At 45.6% G+C, this 23,320-nt stretch overlaps 1 pseudogene; it reads right to left on the bottom strand.

Moving 5' to 3' along the window:
• Positions 1–11,848: 11,848 nt before the first annotated feature.
• LOC144695143 (putative G-protein coupled receptor 139) lies at positions 11,849–14,228 on the bottom strand (annotated as a pseudogene).
• Between the last annotated feature and the right edge of the window lie 9,092 nt (positions 14,229–23,320).

Below are 23,320 nucleotides of genomic sequence, written 5' to 3'. Positions count from 1 at the left end.
ACCTCACACTTACCCACGTTAAATTCCATCTGCCAAATTTTGTCCCATTCACCTAACTTGCCCATATCCATTTGTAAATTTCTTATTTCTTCATTGCAACTTACTTTCCCACCTATTTTGGCATCATTTGCAAATTTAGCTATAGTATCTTCTATCCCTGAATCCAAGTCATTAATATAGATTGTAAATATTTGGGGCCCAAGGACCGAGCCCTGTGGCACCCCACTAGTTACAGCTTGCCATCCAGAAAAAGACACATTTATCCTGACTCTCTGCTTTCTGTTGGTTAGCCAATCCTCTATCCAAGCTAATATATTACCCCTAACTCCGTGTGATCTTATCTTGTGTATTAATCTTTTGAGCGGCACCTTATCAAAGGCCTTCTGGAAGTCCAGATATACTACACCTACAGGATCCCCATTATCCACTTTGCTTGTCACATCTTCAAAGAAATCTAGCAAATTAGTCAAACACAATTTACTCTTCATAAAACCATGCTGACTCTGATGGATTGCATTTTGACTTTCCAAATGCCCCATTACTACTTCCTCAATAATGGATTCCAACAATTTCCCAAAGACAGACATTAAACTAACTGGTCTATAGTTTCCTACTTTCTGCTCCCCCCCACCCCGCACTTTTTGAATAAGGGCGTTATATTAGCATTTTTCCAATCCACTGTAGCCTTTCCAGAATCCAAGGAATTTTGGAATTTTATAGCCAAAGCATTCACTATCTCCGCTGCCACTGTGATGTGTGTCCTCAAACTAATACAGCCCCTCTACAATGACAGGTAATTCAAGCATTACATTCACTCTGGGAGGTCACTGTTCTGTTGCCTGATTTAGCTCTACGCTATATTTCACTAAGAACAATAATTCATTGAGCCCTCTGACTAATACGACACCCCCATGTTTTTCAGCACCTCAAACTGATACAGTAACTAAAAGAAGGACAGGACAAATCCAATCCAGCCAATTACCGCCCCATCAGTCGACTCTCGATCATTGGTAAAATAATGGAAGGGGTCATCAACAGTGCTATCAAGTGTCACTTGCTTAGCAATAACCAGCTCACTGACGCCCAGTTTGGGTTCCACCAGGACCACTCACCTCCTGACCTCATTACAGCCTTGATTTTAACATGGACAAAGAGCTGAAATCCAAAGGTGAGCTGAGACTCACTGCCATTGACATCGGGGCTGCATTTAACCGAGTGTGGCATCAAGGAGCCCTAGCAAAGCTGGAGTCAGTGGGAATCAGGGGGAAAACTCTCTGCTGGAGTCATACCCAGCACAAAGGAAGCTGGTTGTGGTTGCTGGAAGTCAGTTATCTAGCTCCAGGACATCACTTCAGGAGTTCCTCGGGGTAGTGTCCTTGGCCCAACTATCTTCAGTTGCTTCATTAATGATCTTCGTTCCATCATAAGGTCAGAAGTGGGAATGTTCGCTGATGATTGCACAATATTCAGCATAAAGACCAACAGTAAAAGAAACAATTTATACTACATGAGGAGACAGTGCTGCTTTGTTGGCAAGTGGACTCTGATTGGTAGAGGTGTTGCCATGTAGAATGCAGCAGAAAATTATTCACTGTTCACTGCCAAGCTTTTGTTTCAAATTCAAATTATGCCGATTGACTCTGATTGGCCAAGGCATTGCTGTGAGGAATGAACCAGGGAATGGCTGACTCTTCAGCTTTTGTTTAGTTGGAAAAGGTGTAATGCATGGGCATGCTCCTTCTGTATGCAAAGGGCAGAGCTCTGTGTGTGAATATACGTGGCTTCTAGCACACAGAAGTGAGATACACTGCGAGCCTAACTGACAATCTTAAATTGGTTTTCAATGTAACCCTTAGGACAATCAGGTTGTTTAGCAAGATATGTCCAATCGCAGGATCACATCTAATGTTGAACATGATGTTTTGAGTTTTACAATCACAGGCTAGTTGGGTACGGTCAGTACTTTGCCTGTTGTGAACAGCCGAAGAGACGTGCTGTTTAGTATGACCCACCTCTCATTTGGACATATGGTCTACATTCTCTGTGGGCAAAGAATTCCACAGACCCGTGACCCTCTGAGAGAGACTGGAGGCAGGGTCATTGAATATATTTAATGCTGAGTTAGGTAGATCATTGATTGACAAAGGAGCCAAAGGTATAGGGGGTAGACAGGAAAGTAGCGTTGAAGCCACAATAAGACCGGGTTTGAACTTATCAAATGGTGAAACAGGATCGAGTGGCCAAATAGCATACTCCTGATCCTAATTCATGTAAAAGTATTAATGTTAGTGTAAAGTGGGTTCAGAGGTGAGGAAGGTGGTAGGGCTGAAGACGGTTACTGAGATAGGGAGGGGTGTAGAATTAAAAATGCTAACAGAGTTAGGGATTGGCACAGGGGCTGTAGGATGTTACCAAGGTAAGGAGGATTGTAAAAACTGGAGAAGGTATTTGTTAAAATTATTTCAAGGGATGTGTGCTTTGCTGGCTAGGCCAGAATTTATTGCCCATCCCTAATTGCCCTTGAGATGGAGGTGATGAGCCGCCATCCTGAGCCGCTGCAGTCCATGTGGTGTAGGTACACCCACAGTGCTATTAGGGAGGGAGTTCCAGGATTTTGGCACAGCAACAGTGAAGGAACGACGATATATTTCCAAGTCTGGATGGTGAGTGGCTTAGAGGGGAACTTCCAGGTGGTGGTGTTCCCATGCATCTGCTCCCCTTGTCCTTCTAGATTGTGGTGGTCGTGCACTTGGAAGTTGCAGTCTAAAGAAACTTGGTGAATTCCTGCAGTACATCTTGTAGACGGTATACACTGCTGCCACTGTGTGTCGGTGGTGGAAGGAGTGAATGTTTGTGGATGTGGTGCCAATCAAGTGGGCTGCATTGTCCTGGATGGTGTCAAGCTTTTGGAGTGTTGTGGGAGCTGCACTCATCCAGGCAAGTGTGGAGTATTCCATCACACTCCTGACTTGTGCTTTGTAGATTGTGGATAGGTTTTGGGTAGTAGGAGGTGAGTTACTCACTGGAGGATTCCTAGCCTCTGACCAGGTCTTGTAGCCACAGTATTTAAATAGCTAGTCCAGTTCAGATTTTGGTCAATGGTAACCCACAGGATGTTGATAGTAGGTGATTCAGTGATAGTAATGCCGTTGAACATCAAGGGGCGATGATTAGTTTCTCTGTTGTTGGAAATGGTCATTGCTGGACAATTGTGTGGCGCGAAAGTCACTTGCCACTTGTCAGCCCAGGCTGGCTATTGTCTAGGTCTTGCTGAGTTTGGACATGGACTACTTCAGCACCTGAGGAGTCACGAATGGTGCTGAATATTGTGCAATCATCAGCGAACATCCCCACTTCTGACCATGTGATGGAAGGAAGTTCATTGATGAAGCAGCTGAAGATAGTTAGACCCAGGACACTACCCTGAAGAACTACTGCAATGATATCCTAGAGCTGAGATGACTGACCTCCAACAGCCACAATGATCTTCCTTTGTGCTAGATATGACTCCAACAGCAGAGAATTTTCCCCCTGATTCCCAATGACTCCAGTTTTGCTAGGGCTCCTTGATGCCACACTCGGTCAAATACGGCTTTGATGTCAAGGGCAGTCACTCCCACCTCACCTTTGGAGTTCAGCTCTTTTGTCCATGTTTAAACCAAGGCTCTAATGAAGTCAGGAGCTGAGTGGCCCTGGCAGAACGCAAACTGAGCATCAGTGAGCAGGTTATTGCTAAGCAAGTGCCGCTTGATAGCACTGTTGATGACCCCTTCCGTCATTTTACTGATGTCCGAGAGTAGATGGGGCAATAGTTGGTCGGGTTGGATTGGTCCTGGTTTTTTGTATACAGGACATACCTGTGCAATTTTCCAAATAGCCGGGTAAACGCCAGTGTTGTAGCTGTACTGGAACAGCTTAGCTATTGCCGGAATATTGTCAGGGCCCATCGCCTTTTCAGTGGCCAGTGCCTTGAGCTGTTTCTTAATATCATATGGACTGAATCGAATTGGCTGAAGGTTTGCTTCTGTGATGCTGGGGTCCTCCGTAGGAGGCTCAGATGGATCATCCAATCGGCATTTCTGACTGGAGGTTGTTACAAATGTTCCAGCCTTATCTTTTGCACTGATCTGCTGGGCTCCCCCATCATTGAGGATGGAGATATTTGTGGAACCTCCTCCTCCAGTGAGTTCTTTAATTGCCCACCACCATTCACGACTGGATGTGGTAGAACTGCAGAGCTTAGACCTGACCCATTGGTTGTGGGATCGCTGAGCTCTGTCTATCACTTACTGCTCATGCTGTTTGGCATGCAAGTAGTCCTGTAGCTTCACCAGGTTGACACTTCATTTTTAGGTATGCCTGGTACTGCTCCTGGCATGCCCTCCTGCACTCTTCATTGAACCAGCATTGATCCCCTGGCTTGGTGGTAATGGTAGAGTGGGGGATACACCAGGCCATGAGCTTACAGGTTGTGGTTGATTGCAATTCTGCTGCTGCTGATGGCCCACAGAGCCTCATGGATGCCAAGACTTGAGTTGCTCCATCTGTTTGAAATCTATCCCATTTAGCACCATGGTAGTACCACACAACACGATGGAGGTTAAATTCAATGTGAAGACAAGACTTCATCTCCTCATGGACAGTACGGTGGTCACCCCCACCAATACTGTCATGGAGAGTGGATCTGTGGCAGGCAGGTTGGAGAGGATGAGATCAAGTATGTTTTTCCCTCTTGTTGGTTCCCTCACCACCTGCCACATACCCAGTCTAGCAGCTATGTCCTTCAGGGCTCGAACAGCTAGGTCAGTAGTAGCTGCTACCGAGTCACTCTTGGTGATGTACATTGAAGTTCCTCATGATAACCTCCTTAACATTTCAAACCTAGCTTATCTTCTGATACATCAAAACATTCAGAGCACCTGCCTTTTGTTCAATAAACTCTCACAAACACAGACCCATAGTCACAGACTCCACTATTACTCTACTTTACAATAAGTTCCAATAACATTATGGAAATTATTATATCTTCCTGACAAAATATATTCACTGAAAAATGTGTAATGTCCTTCAGCTTCATTTATATGCTTCACGAGTGTTCCCCTGCATCCACCCCCCTGACCCGCCACTGCCAGTTCAGCTGTACGCAGCCAGACCATGAATGACTCTGGAGGGAGATGTGTGTGTGTGGGGCCGTGCCTTTCAGAGCCCCGTGCAAGCTTTATCTCACGCACACGGACCCTTCCCATATCACACTCATCTCAATGTTCTGATCATTTTCAATGCTGTCTGCTAGAGTTCTTTCAGTTGTCCATCTGAGCTGACCTGCATCTCCACCCACCCACTGATCACACTCCCATGCAGCACTTATTCCCTCCCACCACGAGTCTCCTTTCACTTTCGGATTTAGAAGCAAGGTGCATTTAACATTCTTCTTTAACTACCCCATCCTTTCCCCTCCCCTAGTCCCCCATGTTCTTTACCCCATCAGTGTCGACCCCCAGCATCACCTTCCACCTCTCCATTGTTACCTACCAGCCACAACCGTTTTCTTTCGGGGATGTCCAGGTGAATGTGCACATTCCCTATCTTCCTGAAAATCTCATCCCATCCAGATTAACCTCCCCAACCTCCTCCTTCCCATCCCCAGGGAACCATGTGTGCCTGCGAGTTCCCACCAACCACCCTTGCTGTGCCTACTACCCATACCATTGTACCCTCACCCTACCGGCTCACTCTGCCGTCTCACATTCTCACCATTCCCTCCTACCACACCCACCCTCATTTCGCTCCCCAGGAGGCAGTCATCAACCCCTCAGATCCCTTCCTTGCCCGTTCATCTGTACATGGGTCCCACCTCTGTCCTTACTCCTTCCCCTGCTCAGAACTCCTACCCTGCTTGGAACTCTTCCCCCTGACGGACTCCTTCCTCCACCCTTGCTTCTTCCTCCACTATTATCTCTTCCCCCCCTGGACTTCTTCCTCCTCCTGAGCTCCTTCCTCCCCGTGGACTCCTTCCCCCTTTCGGACTCCTTCCTCACGCTGGGCTCCTTTCCCCCCGAGCTCAGAATTCTTCCCCCCCTCCAGATTCCTTCCTCTCCCAACCCCTGAATCCTTCCCCTCTTCAGATTCCTTCCTCCACCTGGACTCCTTCCTCTCCCTGGACCCCTTCCCCCCCCTCAGTACTCCTCCCCTTACACCTACCTCCGGAGCTCCTGTATTCTCCCTGTTAACCCCTCCTCCACTATGCTCCTTCCCCCGCAATCTCAATCCCCCAACACCTCCTTTTCCCTGTCCCAGCTTCACCCCCAACCTACACTCTTTCCTCTCACAGCGAAACCTAGACCTTCCTCTCCGACACTCTCCCCACCCCCACAATGCACCTTCCTCCCCCATTCACAGCTGGACCTTCCTCTCCATCCCCTCGATGATCATCTGTAGCAGACCACGGCCAAGACACTGATGTCTCGAAGCAGACACTCAAAGGTGACCTTCCACCTTCCATGAGCTGCTTCCCAGCAGAGTCCTGTCCATGTGATTCCACCCAGCATGTAGAGGACGTTCCTGCAGGGTCCCGTTGGGCTCCAGTATCTTCTGCTCCTCGGATGCCCGCTATGTGCGCAAGGCCCTGATGGTAAGTCCTGATGTCAACATGTCTCGCCTATCAAGAGGGGTTCTGCACCAGCGTGTGTTCCCGGCAACATGGGCAGTAAATTTGACCTGGGGGGATGATTCCGACAAGTTGTGCAGATGTATTACAATGAAGCTCCCAATGTCCGATGGTGGAAACGTAGCCCACCTGTGCTGAGCATAGCCAATGCTTGCAGACGTGTTTCACGACGGCCTGAAGCCAACTTTTGGCCTCTTCGCCAAATTTCCCACTCACGCCCACCATGACGCCCGATGCCAGCAGGATCGGAAAACTCCAGCCATAATATCAAATTGAAGGACAAAAGCTAGAATTCTGCAAAGATTTTTGGTAGGTCAGGAGATTGGGCAGCAAGAAATGGCTCAATAAATACTCAGGACAGGGAAATTAGATATGAGAGAAAGCTAGCCAGAAATATACAAATAGATGGTAAGATTTTCTACAAGTATTTTTATGGAAAGGAGAAACTGAAGTGAGCGATGTTCCTCTCGAGAGTGTGTCTGGGGAATTGATGATGGGAATAAGGATATGACAGAAGCATCGAACAAATATTTTCAGTTAGGCTTCACTGTAGAGGATGCAATTAACTGCCTGGATATTCTTGTAAATCAAGAGGTGAAAGGGAAGGAGGAAGTTCAAACAATTAAAATCACCAGGGAAAGAGTGCGGAGAAAATTATTAGAAATAAAGCTGAAAAGTTTCCAATACCTGATGGACTTCATCCTTCGAATTTTAGAGGAAATAACTGCTGAGATAGTGAATGCATTAGTTGTAATTTTGCAAAATTCCCAAGACTCTGGAAAGGTCCCATCAGATTGGAAGATAGCGATTGTAACTCCTCTACTGAGGGAAGGAGGGAGACAGCAAGAAGGAATCTACAGGCCAGTTAGCTTCACATCTGTCACAGGGAGAATGATATAATCCATTATTAAGGGATTTATAACAGGCTGCTTAGGTAGAGTCTATATGGTTTTCTGAGGGGAAATTGTGATTGACTAACTTATTGGTGCTCTTTGAGGAAATAACAAGCAAGATAAAGGGAAACAGGTAGATGTGCTGCATTTGGGCTACCAAAAGTCATTTGATAAGGAGCCACATCAAAGGTTGCTACACTAAATAAGAACAAATGGTCCAGGGGATAACATGTTATCATGGATAGAGCATTGGTTATCTAATTGGAAGCAGAGAGTAGGGATAAATGGGTCATTTTCAGGATGTTACTGGTGGAGTGCCAAAGGGATCAGTGCTGGGCTCTCAACTGTTTACAATCTATTTCAATGACTTTGCTGCAGGAACCAAATGTATGGTTGTGAAATTTGCTGATGGCGCAAAGGTAGTTAGGAAAGTGAGTTGTGAAGAGGACATAAAGAGTCCTCAAAGGCTGTGGATAGGTTATGTGAGCAGGCAAATACATGTTAGATGGAGTATAATGTCGGAAAATGTAAAATTGTCCACTCTGGTGAGAAGGATAAAAAAGCAAGATATTATATTATTTAAATGGAGGGAGACTGCAGAGCTCTGCTACACAGTGGGATCTGGGTGTCCTGGTACACGAGTCACAATAAGTTAGAATGCAGATACAGCAAGTGATTAAGGAGGCAAATAGTTGGTGTTGTTTATTGCAAGGGAAATGGAATATAAAAGTGAGAATGTTTTGCTAATGTAGTACAGGGCATTGATGAGACCACATCTGGTGTAATCTGTACAGTTTTGGTCTCCTTACCTAAGACGGAATCAAGTTACATTAGAAACAGTTCAGAGCAGGTTCACTCGCTTGGCTAGGGACAAAAGGGTCAATTTATGAACAACAGTTGGGCAAGTTGGGCCTGTATAATTGGACTGTATAAATATGAGAGATGATCTTAATGAAACATATAAGATCCAGCGGGGACATGACATGTGGATGCTGAGAGGATGTTCCCCCTTATAGGAGAGGATACAACTAAAGGACATTGTTTAAAAACAAGGTGTCTCCCATTTAAGACAGAGTTGAGGAGAATATTTTATCTCCGAGGCGTGTGGGTCTGTGGAATTCCCTTCCTCAGAGAACAGTAGAGGGAGGGTCAGTGCATATTTTTAAGGCTGAGTTAGATTGATTCTTGATTGGCAAGGGAGTCAAGAGTACCAGGGGTAGACAGGAAAGTGGAGTTGAGGCCTTAATCAGATCAGCCATGACCTTATCAAACAGCAGAGCGGGCGCGAGTAACCAAATGGCCGACTCTTGCCCCAAATTCGAATATTCATATGTATATTCGTATGGAGGGGGTTACAAAGATAGGGAAGGTTGTTGGTCCGATAAAACTTTCAGAGATAGAGAATGATGTAGGGGCTGTAGGATATTACAGAGATAGGGAGGATTTTAGGTGCTAATAAGGGTACAGAGATAGGGAGGGGTGTAGGACTGAAAGTGCTTACAGAGATAGAGTGTGGTGTGGCATCTGTAGGATGTTACAAAGATAGGGGGGATTGTAGAGGCTCAAAGGGGGATACAGAGATAGGGAGAGGTGTCTGGGCCGGATATGAATAAAGAGATAAGAAGTAATGTAGTGGCTGGAATCGATTATGGAGATAGGGATGGACAAGGTTCGAGAGATAGGGAAGGGTGTAGGGGCTGGGCAGCATTTACACAGATATGGAGGAATGTAGAGATCGACACTGCACAGTAACTCATTCACAAACCACACGTTCCCACTCAGGGACACTGCAGGATAATCCCCAACTCACCGGCATTTGTGAAAGACACTGGATAAATATTTTTCACCTTTTCCCAACATTTATTCCGGCTTGTTTTTATCTGATTCATGGAAAGGGCCAGGTTAATTGCCCACCCATAATTGCCCCTTGACAGGTGGTATTGGGCCTCCTGCCTTGAAGCAACTGCTCTTCCTTCTGGGACTGATTTTCAGGATCCCACTCAGTTGTGCAGGCTTCCATGGATCAATATCCTTTGGACCCCCGCTCTCTGCCTTTAAAAATGAAGAAAAGTAAGAAATCTCCAGAAATAAAGCCATGGTTTGGATCTTCCGGTCGCCGCTGACCAAGATGAAAAGGACAGCTTACGCTTTTGAGATCTTGCAGCCGTGACTCCCTGTCCTGGATCGAGGAGTGAGGAATCGACACAGGGATCCATGTGGAGGAGCGACGGGGAGATGGAGCAGTGAGGCCACATCCCCTCCTGGAGTAACCAGCTCAGGAAACTCCTCTTCAGGACAACATGCTTGCAGTGTTACTCTGCTATCTGTTCTTAAGATTTTTCAAAAAGTCTTTCTCAGCTTTTAAAGAATTTTAATTACTGTTTTGTGTTTGTGGTAAGTAACAATTGCAAGAATTAAAAATCAGACTTTCAATTGCTTTTCAACATTTTGAGTTTTGAGAAGGTAAACAGGCTCTAACATTTATTGCAGAGCTTTTAAATACAGATAGAAGAAATGTTTGGACAGCTGTCTATTGGATTGCATTGGTTGTTTCCACTGAGAGAAATGGCCACCCTGCTCTATCCGACCATGGAGGGGAATCACCATTACGGAACACAGCTCTGCCCAGCCCATCACCCCAGGTTAATAAGGGCTTGCTGTGTACATGTGGCCCCCTCCGCCAATGGGATCAATGTAGAAGGTGAGGCAAGAAGTATGGGGTGGGCTTTCCCCAGAGAGATAGAGAAAGAGAGAGGGCTGTGGTGTTGGGGAAAGGGGGAGGGGGAATTGTAGCAATGGGGAGAGCGGAATGGGCGAGGGGGGTAAGGAAGTTGATTTTTTTTGGTTCAGTTTGTTGCCAATATCTAGTTCATGGTTCATGTTAATATTTTAGTGGTAACGTTCAGTTCAGCGAAGGTTGTTTTTGTGAAGGAAATGTAACTAAAATGCAGGGCTGTAGAGATTACCAGCATACCTAAAAGGAAAAGGCAGTTCAGAAGCTTACCCATGTTTATTTAACAGAGTCAGAGAAAAGAGGAGTCATAAAACAGCTGATGGTCTTACTTAGCTGGAGAACTGGAGACCTGATGTCTACACTGCTTGCAACAAAACACAGTCCAAAGAGATGTTTTGTGTTTACATTTAGAGCTAAATTATTTTGAAAGCATTTAGTGAACCCTGGAAAGTTACCACTTCATGGGGATGGATGGAGCTTAAGAATGCTCTCTGGTTTCAATTTATCTATGTGCTTTCTGGGGGAGGTTGAATGGTTTAAGTTTGGACCTCATATAGTTTGCAGCTTGCAGAAAAGACATATGATCCCTGAACCGGCTCTAGGCAGTTAGGACTGAAGAGAGGTCCTGGGGAGCTGAGATGTTCATGGAAGTTTGCTGGTTCCTTGCTGGAGATGGTTGGGGCTCCAAAGAAGCTCTGGGAGGCACTTAAAACTCAATATAGCCAGGGGACTGGAGTTCGGAGAAACCCGGGGCAGTGCCAGCTTAGTGAATCTAGTGGTCAGTGAAAAAGTTCGATATGTGCTGTTTTTTTTTAATCCCAGGGAATGCAGTCTCAGGAGAAGAGATTGAACCATCTGGAGGTGAGCAGCCGTTTAAGCAGTCCGAGCCTGAATGGCCTTGCAGGGCATTCAGAGGCTTGAAAATGAAGCATTGAAATTGCTTGTGAGGGAGACAGAGTTTTAATGAGATTTTGTGACCCATAGTGGTCACTCACATCTGCATGGGTTATTAATAAATCTGTGGGATCTACTTGGCCGAATCTGTCATTTATTGTGCAAAGTGGTGTGTTCGACTTAAGTTTGCCAGTGAATTCATAATTACCTTATTCTAGTTCTGAATGTTAGCATATAAGACAGATATTTAATTTCCTGACTTTGTATAGTACAGTTAATCTTGCTTGGCTTAAACTTTAGAATTGGGTGACACCTGTCCCTGCATCTCTGCACCTTACAAAAGTTATCTCTGTAACCTCCTCCAAACCGTACACCTCTTCCTATTTCTGTAAGTTCCTCCAGCACCTATAATTCTCCCTATCTCAGTAACCTCTGCAGCACATACCCCTCCCTATCTCTGTCACATCCTCCAATACCTGTGCTCCTCCCTATCTCTCTAACCTCTTCCAGCCCCTACAAGCCTCTCTGTCTCTGTAACCTCCCTCACCATAAGCAACCCATAAACAGCTCCCTATGTCTGTAACTCCCTCCAGCCCGACAGCCCTCCCTATGTCTTTAACTTCCTCTGGCCGAATAGTCCTCCCCGCCTCTGGGTTGCTCTCAGTTGTTTTGTTTATTAATTAATTGAATAATTGATGTAACCGGATATATAACTGCGCTCTTGACCTGCTCCCTGAACTTGGACTGAGTCACCCCATAAATAAATGCATTTGTACAGCAATTTAAACTCAGCAACATAAGTGCAACTTGGGCTACTATATAAGAAGCATCACTATAATATTCGGGTTTAATTCCTGTAATGATGTAATATAAGAAGTCTATAACATATAAAAGCCACAGGAGTATGAAGCTGCCGGATATGGTGAAGAGTAAAATCACAGACTTCCTTCTGCTCTCCATCTCTGGGTCACTGCGATTCTCTCCCTTGCTCTGACCCCTCAGTCCCTTACAGACTCGACTGGTCACTAAAATGTATCTGACTGTCAGAGCGTTGAACAACAGAATTAAAGCATATGGGAGCAGTGGGGTTAAAACCTTATCAAACCAGTCAAATCCCACCCATGCAGGATCAGTAAAATAACTTGCAATTTCATTACAGAACCAGGGGACGTTATTGATTACCTTTGCAGGTTTAAATGTACAGTAGAATGGAATGTCCTTTAACAGATCAGAATGAAATTTGTTGACAGAACCACAGCTGCAGTTTTCTTGGTGCAATATTTTGTTTTCAGCTTCTGACAACTAATGGCCACAAAGCGATCAAAGGAGAAAGTGACGGTGAACCAGACAGAACATTCTGTTGCTGCATAAAACAGGACAATGATAACACTGCACACAGGGGTGATGTCCAGGAAAGTTCCAGGGAAATAATAAGAATTGATCCGCCACATCACGACCCCAGAGATAATGACCATGAGATCCGCCGTTGCCATGGCCACCAGGTAACAGGTGGTGCAGTCGGAGAGGCCGCACTTTCCCCGTGACAGTATCACAATCGCCACTAAATTAACTGTAAGAGAGAAAATGAAAAAGAGACTGGAAATTTCTGACCAAACGTTTACTGTTTCTGATAAGTTGGAGTGTGGGATCACAGGATAAAAATTTTAAATTCACATCCCCACCCCAAAACCACTTTTTGGGTTCAACAGAGGCAGGACAGGGGTGAGCAGCCAAGCTGCTACAATAGTTTAAGGAGGCCGGCTGAGACAGATTTCACCTGTTTCATGGTTTGAATTCAAATGGTTTTGGATCCAGAGTTGAGGATTGCCATGTTCGGGAATATGAATGGGCGTCTAGTGTGTAGCCCTGACCTCAGAAAGAAGAAACCCACATGTGTTGTGGGACAGTTGGAGGAGTCTGAGGCACTGGGTGAGGAACCCGAGGCTGAAAAAGCATGAAAGAGAGAGAAAGAGAGAGAGAGAGAGAGTAATCCGTGAGGAGCAGAACTAAACTGTCAAATAGCACTTGAATAAATTCATCCAACAACTTAAGAAAATTGAAATCAGGAGATAATTGGGAAAAGTACTGAAACATGCAATAGGTTCCAGATGTACAGATTTATAAATCATTTAAAGCCACATCATAGTTTAACAGGGTCATAACAAAGAACTGAGGTTCATTTCTAAAGGAAAAAAAATTGAAAATCAGAAACGTTATACTAAATATATGTGGAACGATTGCTGCAATTTGTACATTTATGTTCTCCATGTTAGAAAAACGGATTTCCAGGAATATAACTCTTTTACATTGAATGGAGAATGCCGAGGGCATTCGCTGCAGGAATTCACCGAGGCTCCTTCAACAGCACCTTGCAAACCCGAGACCATTACCATCTAGAAGGACAAGGGCAGCAGACTCATGGGAACACCACCGCCTGGAAGATCCCCTCCAAACCACTCACCACACGGACTTGGAACTATATTGCTCTTCCTTCCTTGTCGCTGGGTCAAAATCCTGGAACTCCCTCTCTAATGCACTGTGGGTGTACCTACACTACATGGACTGCAGCGGTTCAAGAAGGCAGCTCACCACCACCTTCTCAAGGGCAGGTAGGGATGGGCAAGAAATGCTGGCATAACCAGCAACGCCCAAGGTCAGTTAACGTATATAAAAAAATATGCACAATTTAATCTTTCATCTGAGAGTTCCCTACCTGTCTGTTTCAGCTGTACAGTTAAGGAAGCAACTTGATAATTCAGAGAGCTTTAAGTTACAAATAGGTTTATTCTCTGTTTAAGTAGTGGATTAAACGTTGAGATGTTATTCAGAATATTTGATTTACAAAATGGTACCACACATTGAGTGTCTGTATATCAGTGACCATTAGATCAGCATGTGGCGTTATTAGTCACAGCTTAAAACCAGGGACCAGCTCCTGCACAGATTGACACAACTTCAATGGTCACAGTGACTTACCAGGGACACCAATGATAGCAAGAATCGTGTAGTATATTTTCCTGATACTGTGAAATGTTTCCATACTTTCCTTTGGGAAGGGATTTGTCCCGTTGTGCTGCAGGCAATCTCTGAATTAAACTCTAAGGCGATACATTCACCGAGTATTTTATTTATACCCTGTGGGATCTCAATGGGGATTTTGAGGTTGTACCATCATGAACCAAGAAAGGATGAGCAAACAGATTGCGACAGCCGAGTTAACTCCCTGTTGTGATGGAATATATTTAGAGCTGAGATTGAATTGGAAAACCCTAAAGACTGAACAATTTTGATCACATTAATTAACCAATGAAAATTGGAAGCTGTATTCTCCCAGCAATGGTGTTGATCATTCAAACACCATCAGGTCCAACTCTAGATCTCACATTGTTTCAGTGATCACTTCACTCTGCTGTGTCCATTCAGTAATTACATTACAAATTTGAACTGCCCTCTCAGGGCTGCTCTACTCCGCTCTGGGATATGGCTGTCCTCTTCAACTGTGGTTGTTCAGTGGGTGATATGTGTCCTCAAACTAATACAGCCCTTCTACAATGACAGACAATTCAAGCAATAGCTTCACTCTGGGAGGTCACTGTTCTGATGTCTGATTTAGCTGTACGCTACATTTCACTAAAAGCGATAATTCAGCGAACCCTCTGACTAATATGACACCCCCATCTTTTTCAGCACCTCAAACTGATACCACCCCTCAAACTAATGCAGTCACTAAAAGAAGGGCAGAATAAATCCAATCCAGCCAATTACTGCCCCATCAGTTTACTCTCGATCATTGGTAAAGTAATGGAAGGGGTCATCAACAGTGCTGTCAAGCGGCACCTGCTTAGCAATAACCTGCTCACTGATGCTCAGTTTGGGTTCTGCCAGGGCCACTCAGCTCCTGGCCTCATTACAGCCTTGATTTAAACATGGACAAAAGAGCTGAACTCCCGAAGTGAGGTGAGAGTAACTGCCCTTGACATCAAGGCCACATTTTATAGAGTGTGTCATCAAGGAGCCCTAGCAAAATTGGAGTCAGTAGGAATCAGGGGAAAACTCCCTGCTGGTTGCAGTCATACCTAGCACAAAGGAAAATGGTTGTGGTTGTTGGAGGTCAGTCATCTCAGCTCCAGGACATCGCTGCAGGAGTTCCTCAGGGTAGTGTCCACGGCCCAATGATCTTCAGCTGCTTCATCAATGACCTTCTGTCCGTCATAAGGTCAGAAGTAGGGATGTTTGCTGATGATTGCACAATGTTCAGCACCATCCGTGACTCCTCAGATACTGAAGCAGTCCGTGTCCAAAAGCAGAAAGTCCTGGGCAATATCTAGGCTTGGGCTGACAAGCAGCAAGTAACATTCCCACCTCACAAGTGTCAGGCAATGAGCAACGCCAACAAGAGAGAATCCAAACATTTCCCCTTGATGTTCAATGGCATTACTGTTAGTAAAGTCTCTATTATCAACATCCTGGGGGTTACCATTAATTAGAAACTGAACTGGACTAGCCATATAAATACTGCGGCTGTAAGAGCAGGTCAGAGGCTAGGAATCGTGCGATGGGTGACTCATGTCCTGACTCCCCAAAGCCTGTCCACCATCTACAAGGCACAAGTCAGGAGTGCGATGGAATACTCCCCACTTGCCTGGATGAGTGCAGCTCGCACAACATTCAATAAGCTTGACACCATCCAGGACAAAGCAGCCCGCTTGATTGGCACCACATCCACAAACATTCACTCCCTCCACCACCGACGCACAGTAGCAGCAGTATGTACCATCTACAAGATGCACTTCACCAAGGCTTCTTAGACAGTACCTTCAAAAACCACTTCCATCTAGATGGACAAGGGCAGCAGATAGATGGGAACACCACCACCTGGAAGTTCCCCTCCAAGTCACTCACCATCCTGACTTGGAAATATATCACCGTTCCTTCACTGTTGCTGGGTCAAAATCCTGGAACTTCCTCCCTAACAGCCCTGTGGACTGCAGCGGTTCAAGAAGGCAGCTCACCAGCACCTTCTCAAGGGCAATTAGGGATGGGCAATAAATAGTGGCCCAGCCAGCGAAGCCCACATCCCATAAATGAATAGAAAAAAGAAATGGCAGCTCAACATTCCTGGTCCCAGGGTTTTCAGCTGAGTTAGGGCTTTAAAAGGTAGGTGAGCGTTGCCATGGTGATTACAGAAGGAATTATAGCTGCGAGGAGAGATGACATGCTAGAAGGATCATCAAACGAGGCCAAGTGGTTAGAACTGAAGAACATAAAAGGGGAAATCACACTACTAGGAGTGTACCTCGGAATCTCAGAGACAATGTGCAGACAAATCTGTAAGAAGTGCAAAAACAACTAATCGTGGTGGTTTCAGTGTCCCGAATGTTAAGTGGAATAGGGACAGTGGGCCGGTTGGGAGCAGGTGCAGACCCAACATTTTATGTGGGTGGGCCAATTAAGGCCCACCCAGCCTGACGCATACCCGGTTGCGCTGAGCGCTACCTGTGTGGGCGGGGTGGGGGGAGGAGGGAGAGTCGGTGCCTGCGCTCTTTTGCGCATGCGTGTGAAAGAGCGCAGAAATCTCCCTGAGGCACGGAGCTGCCTCAGGGAGATCAAGTTCATATTGATATATTTAAATAAAGAAAGATAAAAATTGTTTACACATGTCCTTTCATGTGACAGTGTCACATGGGCTGGCACATGTTTATTAATTGTGGAAAAAGTATTTATTCGTTTCATAAAACCATCAGGAAACCTCACCTCACCCGTGGATGAGGTTTCCTGAAAAACGCAAAGGTCACTTGGGCTCTTCGCCTGCCCGCCAACCATAAAGTTGGACGGGTAACGTTGTTAATTACTTTAATTGGTTTTTTAATGGCCTTAGCAGGCCTTTGACAGTTCGGTGGGTGCGCAGCCGCCTCCGGCGTGCACCCACCCAACGAAAGGTCTGAATGATGCGCGGTGACATTGGGACGCATGCCAGATGTCACCACGCATCATTTTAAACATCGACGAGCGGGCCCCAGCCCCACACGCCAGCGTGAAAATTCTGGCCTGCCTGAACTTCACAGAACAGATAGAATTATTAAAATGCATTGAGGAGATCAATTTTTAGCCAGTACTCAGCAAGAGATGGGTGCTGTTCTGGACTTAGTTTTACTACCTTAAACTGGGCAGGTGGAAGGGTTAAAGTTAGGGAGCACTTTAGTGGAAGGGATCACAGTTCATAGTTAGATTTGTCGTAGTTATAGAAAAGGACAAAGGCAGGCCAGGAATAGGAATTTTCAGTAGAGGGAAAGGTAATCTGACTAAGCTGAGATATGATTTAGCTAAAGTCGATTGGAAACAGCCACTTGAAGGTGATTCAGTGCCGGATAAGTGGGAGGCATTATGGGAAGAGATCGTGAGGGTACAGGGCAGGTTTATCCTTGGGGGTAAAAGCCCCCTGAATGTCAAGGGGCTGAAGGGAGTGAATAAACAAGGAAATTGTGACAGATACTGAGGGCCCCAATACCGTGGAAAAAAACAGAGATCATAGGATCACACAATTGTGAGAAATAGGGGTAGGAACAGGCCATTCAGCCCTTTGACACTGCTCCACCATTCAATAAAATCATTGCCGATAACCGCACTTTCCTGCCATAATTCTCGACTCATTGAAGATCAAAAACCTTTGTTCAGTTCTTCTTTCAAGAGACACAGTGAGCCAGCCTCCACTGCTCCTAGGAGAATGAAAAATCCAAAGACTAACAACCCTCTGAGAGAAGAAATTCCCCCTCACCTCGATCTAATGTTGGTGACCTCAATATTAAAACTGCACTGCCTAGAGGAGCATAGAAATGTAGGTGTGTTTTATAAAGGAAGTTAGGAAAACAAAGAGAGGACATGAATTGAGAAACTAGCAAGTAAAATCAAGGAAAACCCAAATATTTTTGTTTAAGAAAGCATAAAGTGCAAGAGGATAACTACCAACAAGTAGGGTCTCTCAGGGATTTATAACTGCAACCTGTTTGTGGAGATGGAGGAGTTTGGTATGGGTTTTAAAGAATACATTGGGTGGAATTTTTAGATCAGTGTGCGGACACCTGCCCGACCGACCTTGTAGGGCGTGAAATCGCGCGAGATGATATGGTGCGAGCATCTTGACATCAGCCCGTGTTCACGTGATAATTCGGTCACTGGCTCGTGCGAGTGCCGACAACTAAGAAGACAATGAAAGTTGTTAAAGTTCCAATTGTCCCTGATTTTTCGTGGTCCGTCTAACCTTACAGTTGGCAGACGTGTGAATCTGCCAGGCGGACTTTGCATTTTTGATGAAACCTCATCCAAGGGCGGGATGAGGCTCCTGTATTCAAATTAAAAAAGTAAAAATGTATGGACAGAATTTTCACCATGTACATGTTCAGGAGATGGATTGTGGTGTGTGGACATTTTCCCCAGATTTTAAACGCTGTATTGATTGGTTTTAAAGTCTCCATCTCCCTGAGGCAGCTCTCTGCCTTCAGGGAGCTTTCATTCCTGCGCTCGCCCGTGCCCTCGCTTATGTCAGCGCCCGCCCTCCTCCCTCCCCCGCCCTGGCAGCGCTGAGCATTTCAGCGCATGCTTCACGCTGGCTGCAAGTTAATTGGGTAGCCAGCGTGAAATCGCTGTCGGGGACCAATCAGGGGCAGCGGTCCGTTCCCCGGCCACTCCTAGGCCTTCCAATTGCGCCCCCACCCCACCCCCCGCCAACCTAAAAGGCCTGGCTTTTGACTCTGTTTTCACAGGAGAGAAGTACAGACTTTGCAATCAGGGAGGAGACGTATGAAATATTAAATTAACATAGCGAGAGAAAAAGCATTAAAATGTTTAACGTTTTTGAAAGTGTATTAATCCCCAGGCCTGGATGAAATGTATTCCCAACTCTCAGGGGAAGCAAGAGTGGAACTAGCGGAGGCTCTGACCATCATCTTCCAATTCTCTCTGGCAACAAGTGTGGTGTAAGCGTACTGGAAGTCATCAATTGCTGTACAACTGAGGTAAAAAGGAGGTTTGATGAGGATAGTGCTTTTGATCTGGTCAGTTTGGAGTTTAGCAAGGCTTTGTGAAGGCCCCACATGACAGAGTGGTTACAAAAGTAAAAGCTCACGGAATCACTGGCAAAGTGGCAAGTCGGAGAGGCAGGAAGCAGAATATGATTGTCGTTGGGTGTTTTTGTGACTACAAGTCTGTTTCCAGTGGAGCTCCGCAGTGCTCAAAACTATGTCCTTTCCTTTTGGTGGTACATTATTTTTACTCTTTCACAGTACTTGGGCATCACTGACTAGGCCAGCACTTGCTGCCCATCCCTAATTGCCCTTGAGAAGGTGGTGGTGAGCTGCCTTCTTGAATCACTATAGTCCATGTGGTGTAGGTACACCCCCAGTGCCGTTAGGGAGGGTATTCTGTCAGGGCGTGAGAGTCCCTGTGGAGTCTCACTTACGTTTGGAGCAGTACTCTGGATGTAACAGCAATGAGTGACAATGCCAAGTTATGTGCTAAGTCAACAATTTTATTGAAAACCGAATAATGATAACTATGATAATAATAATATGACAATTAATTCATAATATAAAAAAGGAAGTAAAAAGAAAGAAAGATAATTTTATTGAAAGGTGCTTTAGCTCCCCAAAATGAATGACCCCAACTTCATCTGTCCCACGACAGGATGCTGAACTGGTAAAGATTCCCTTTGGTATATACATTTCCAAGTTTCTGAGTGACATTATATACGGGGGTGGATTCTTCAGCCAGTCTCTCCGATATCCCTTAGCCTTCAGTGGTTGACTGTTCCATTCCGGCTGCAGCACCGAATCCTAGAAGCAGTGTCTCCTTAAGCCAAATTTCTGGCTCTATTACAGCCTTTCGAGGCTTAGTTCGAACTTTGTCAAAACAGTGACTCTGGAAGAACATGAATCATTATCAATTCTCCTCACAGGCACTGCAAGGCTTTTCAGACTTCACAACCCAAGTTGTTTATGCATCTTTTGATGGTGTCTTCCTATCTGCCATCAATTTGGTTGCAGTCCATCAATCAAAATTCATCTCCTGATGACCCATTATCTTGGCCTGTAGTTCAAGGGTCATAGGGTGCAATAAGATATGACTTCTCATCAATAAAAAAAAAACTTTTACTAGTCGAGCAGGAAAACAGAGATCTAGACCAAGCAACAGCTATGGATGGCCAATATGGAAAACAAAGTCTTGCGAAAGCACATCACTACTGATTATTATTAATTAATCAAAGCACAATCACAGCTAGGTTTAAATTAACGCCTACAAAGTAAGATTCATTGCAGGTTGACTTAAAAACTCAAAAGTGAAGCAAAATTAAAATTAAGAAAAATTAGTGATTGTGGCTATAAGCCAAAAGTTCCAGGATTTTGACCCAGCAACAGATATATTTCCAAGTCCAGATGGTGAGTGACTTGGAGGGAAACTTCCAGGTGGTGGTGTTCCTATCTATCTGCTGTTCTAGTCCTTCTAGATGGTAGAGGTCGTGGGTTTGGAAGGTGTTATTGAAAGAGACTTGGTGAGCTGCTGCAGTGCACCATGTAGATACACTGCTGTTACTGTGAGTCGGTGGTGGAAGGAGTGGATGTTGAGGGTGGTGGATGGGGTTCTGATCAAGTGGGCTGCTTTGCCCTGGATGGTGTTGAGGTTCTTGAGTGTTGTTGGAGCTGCACTCATCCAGGGAAGTGAAGAGTATTCCATTACACTCCTGACTTATGGCTTGTAGATGGTGGACAAGCCTTGGGGAGTCAGGAGGTGAGTTAGTCTCCATAGAATTCCCAGCTTCTGACCTACTCTTGTAGCCAAAGTATTTATGTGGCTAGTCCAGTTCAGTTTCTGGTCAATGGTAACCCTAAACATGTTGATAGTGGGGATTCAGCAATGGTAATGCCATTGAATGTCAAGGGGAGGTGGTTAGATTTTCTCTTGCTGGACATGGGCATTGCCTGGCACTTATGTGGCGCCAATGTTACTTGCCATTTGTCAGCCCAAGCCTGAATGTTTTCCAGGTCTTTCTGCATAAGGGCACGGACTGCTTCAATCATATGGGCACGGACTGCTTCAATCATATACCAATGATTTGAACTGGAGTGTGAGGGGTACGATCAAGAAAGGTGAAGATGATTTAAAAATTGGCTGCATGGTTGACAGAGAAAAAGGGAGCTTAAGGCTGCAGGAGGATATCAATGGACTGGTCAGGTGGGTGGAACATTGGCAAGCGGAATTCAGTCCAGAATTCAAGTGGAAAACTGTGAGGTAATGCATTTCGGGAAAGCTGAAAAGGCAATAAATTGTAGGATACTGAGAGGCGTGGAGGAACATAGGCACCTTGGATCCCTGAAGGTGGCTGGACAGGTGGCTTAGGTGGTCAAGGATGCAAACGGGATATTTGCCTTTGTTAGCTGAGGCACAGAATATAAGAATTGGAAAGTTATGCTGCAACTGTGTAAAACACTAGTCAGACCACAGCTACAGGAGTACTGTGTGCACTTCTGCCCACTGAGGAGGGGGAAGGATGTGATTGCTCGACCTAGCCAGGGTGGAGAAGAGATTCATGGGGAATTTTAGTTATTGGGAAAGATTGAATAGGCTAGTGTTGTTTTCTTTTGGAACACAGCAGACTGAGGTGAGACATAACTGAAGTGTACAAAATTACGAAGGGTCTGCAGGGAGTGGATAGGGAAACCTCATTCCCCTTGCTTGAAGGCTCATAGCAGGGGGCATAGATTGTAGGCTAAAAGGTAGGATGTTTAGAGAAGGTCTGAGGGGAAATATTTTCACTCAGGGAGTGGTGGGGATCTGGAACCCACTGCCAGAAAGGGTGGTAGAGGCGGAAACCCTCTTCACATTTAAAACAGTACTTGGATATGCACTCGAAGTGCCATAGCCTACAAGGATATGGACTATGAGCTGGAAAGTAGGGTTAGGGTGTATACTTCTGTTTGGGCAGCACTGACGCTATGAGCCGAATAGCCTCATTCCATGCTGTAAATCTCTATGATTCTGTGACAACACAGCTGGCTTGATCAACACCCCATCCACACCTTAAACATGCACTCCCTCCACCACCGACACACAGTGGCAGCAGTGTGTACCACCTGCAGGATTCACTGCAGCAACTCACTGAGGCTCCTTAGGCAGCACCTTCTAAACCCACGAGCTCTAGCACCCAGAAGGACAAGGGCAGCAGACGCATGGGAAGAGCCGGACCAGCAAATATTCCTCCCAGCTACACACCATCCTGACTTGGAAATATATCGTCGTTCCTTCACACCACATGGACTGCAGCGGCTCAAGAAGGCTGCCCACCACCACCTTCTTGAGGACGTTTAGGGGTGGGCAATAAAAATGTTGGCCTTGCAAAGGATGCCCACACGAGCAAAGAAATCAATAATGGCCAGGAAAAGACCCCCTGGGGTCCATCCAACCTGGTCAACTCAAACATCCCTCACCCCAGCCAAAAGTAAGGGATCTCCTGAGAGAGCCAGAAGAACTTACTAAAAATTCCCAGACCAATTTCTGGAGATCATAAAATCGGAAGCCCCTGCCCTGATCCTCTTCGATAATCAGAACTATCCCAGGATACCAGTCTGTCCCCAATAAGCCATGGGTTACAAAAGAATTCCTTTATATCTCCGATTCTGCAGTCTCTATCTGAACGCAGGGCCTCGGAGTCTGCCCTCCAGCAACCTCCTGTCCAGCTCAGTGCCAACAGGCTCTTCCTGAAACTTCAGTAATGATGCATAACCTGTCGATAGATTGACCTGTGTTCCTACTTCTATGGCATTGCAGCTTGAACCAAATCTGTCCCAAATCTACTTAGCAAAAGTGCCACATGTAACATGCTTCTATTCACTGGGATCCCATCGCATTCCTCTGATTCACTGGGATCTGATCCCACTCCCGATGACTAACCTGGGAGATGATCCAAACCATTTGTCAAGAAACAGGAAGTTTTCTCATTTCCCAGCTGAAACCGGGAACTGCAAGTCCCAGCGCACCGGGAATTTCAGCACATCCGCGGGTCGGGAGCGGGGCTGCTCTCGCGCAGTTCATGGCTGTGAGATCTTCGGGTCCAGGACAAGTTCGCCTGTGTGGGGAAAACGC

Source organism: Cetorhinus maximus, chromosome 21 (genome assembly GCF_964194155.1).
Source record: "Cetorhinus maximus chromosome 21, sCetMax3.hap1.1, whole genome shotgun sequence".
NCBI classification, from domain to species: Eukaryota; Metazoa; Chordata; class Chondrichthyes; order Lamniformes; family Cetorhinidae; genus Cetorhinus; species Cetorhinus maximus.
This window is presented reverse-complemented; position numbering and strand designations above follow the sequence as displayed.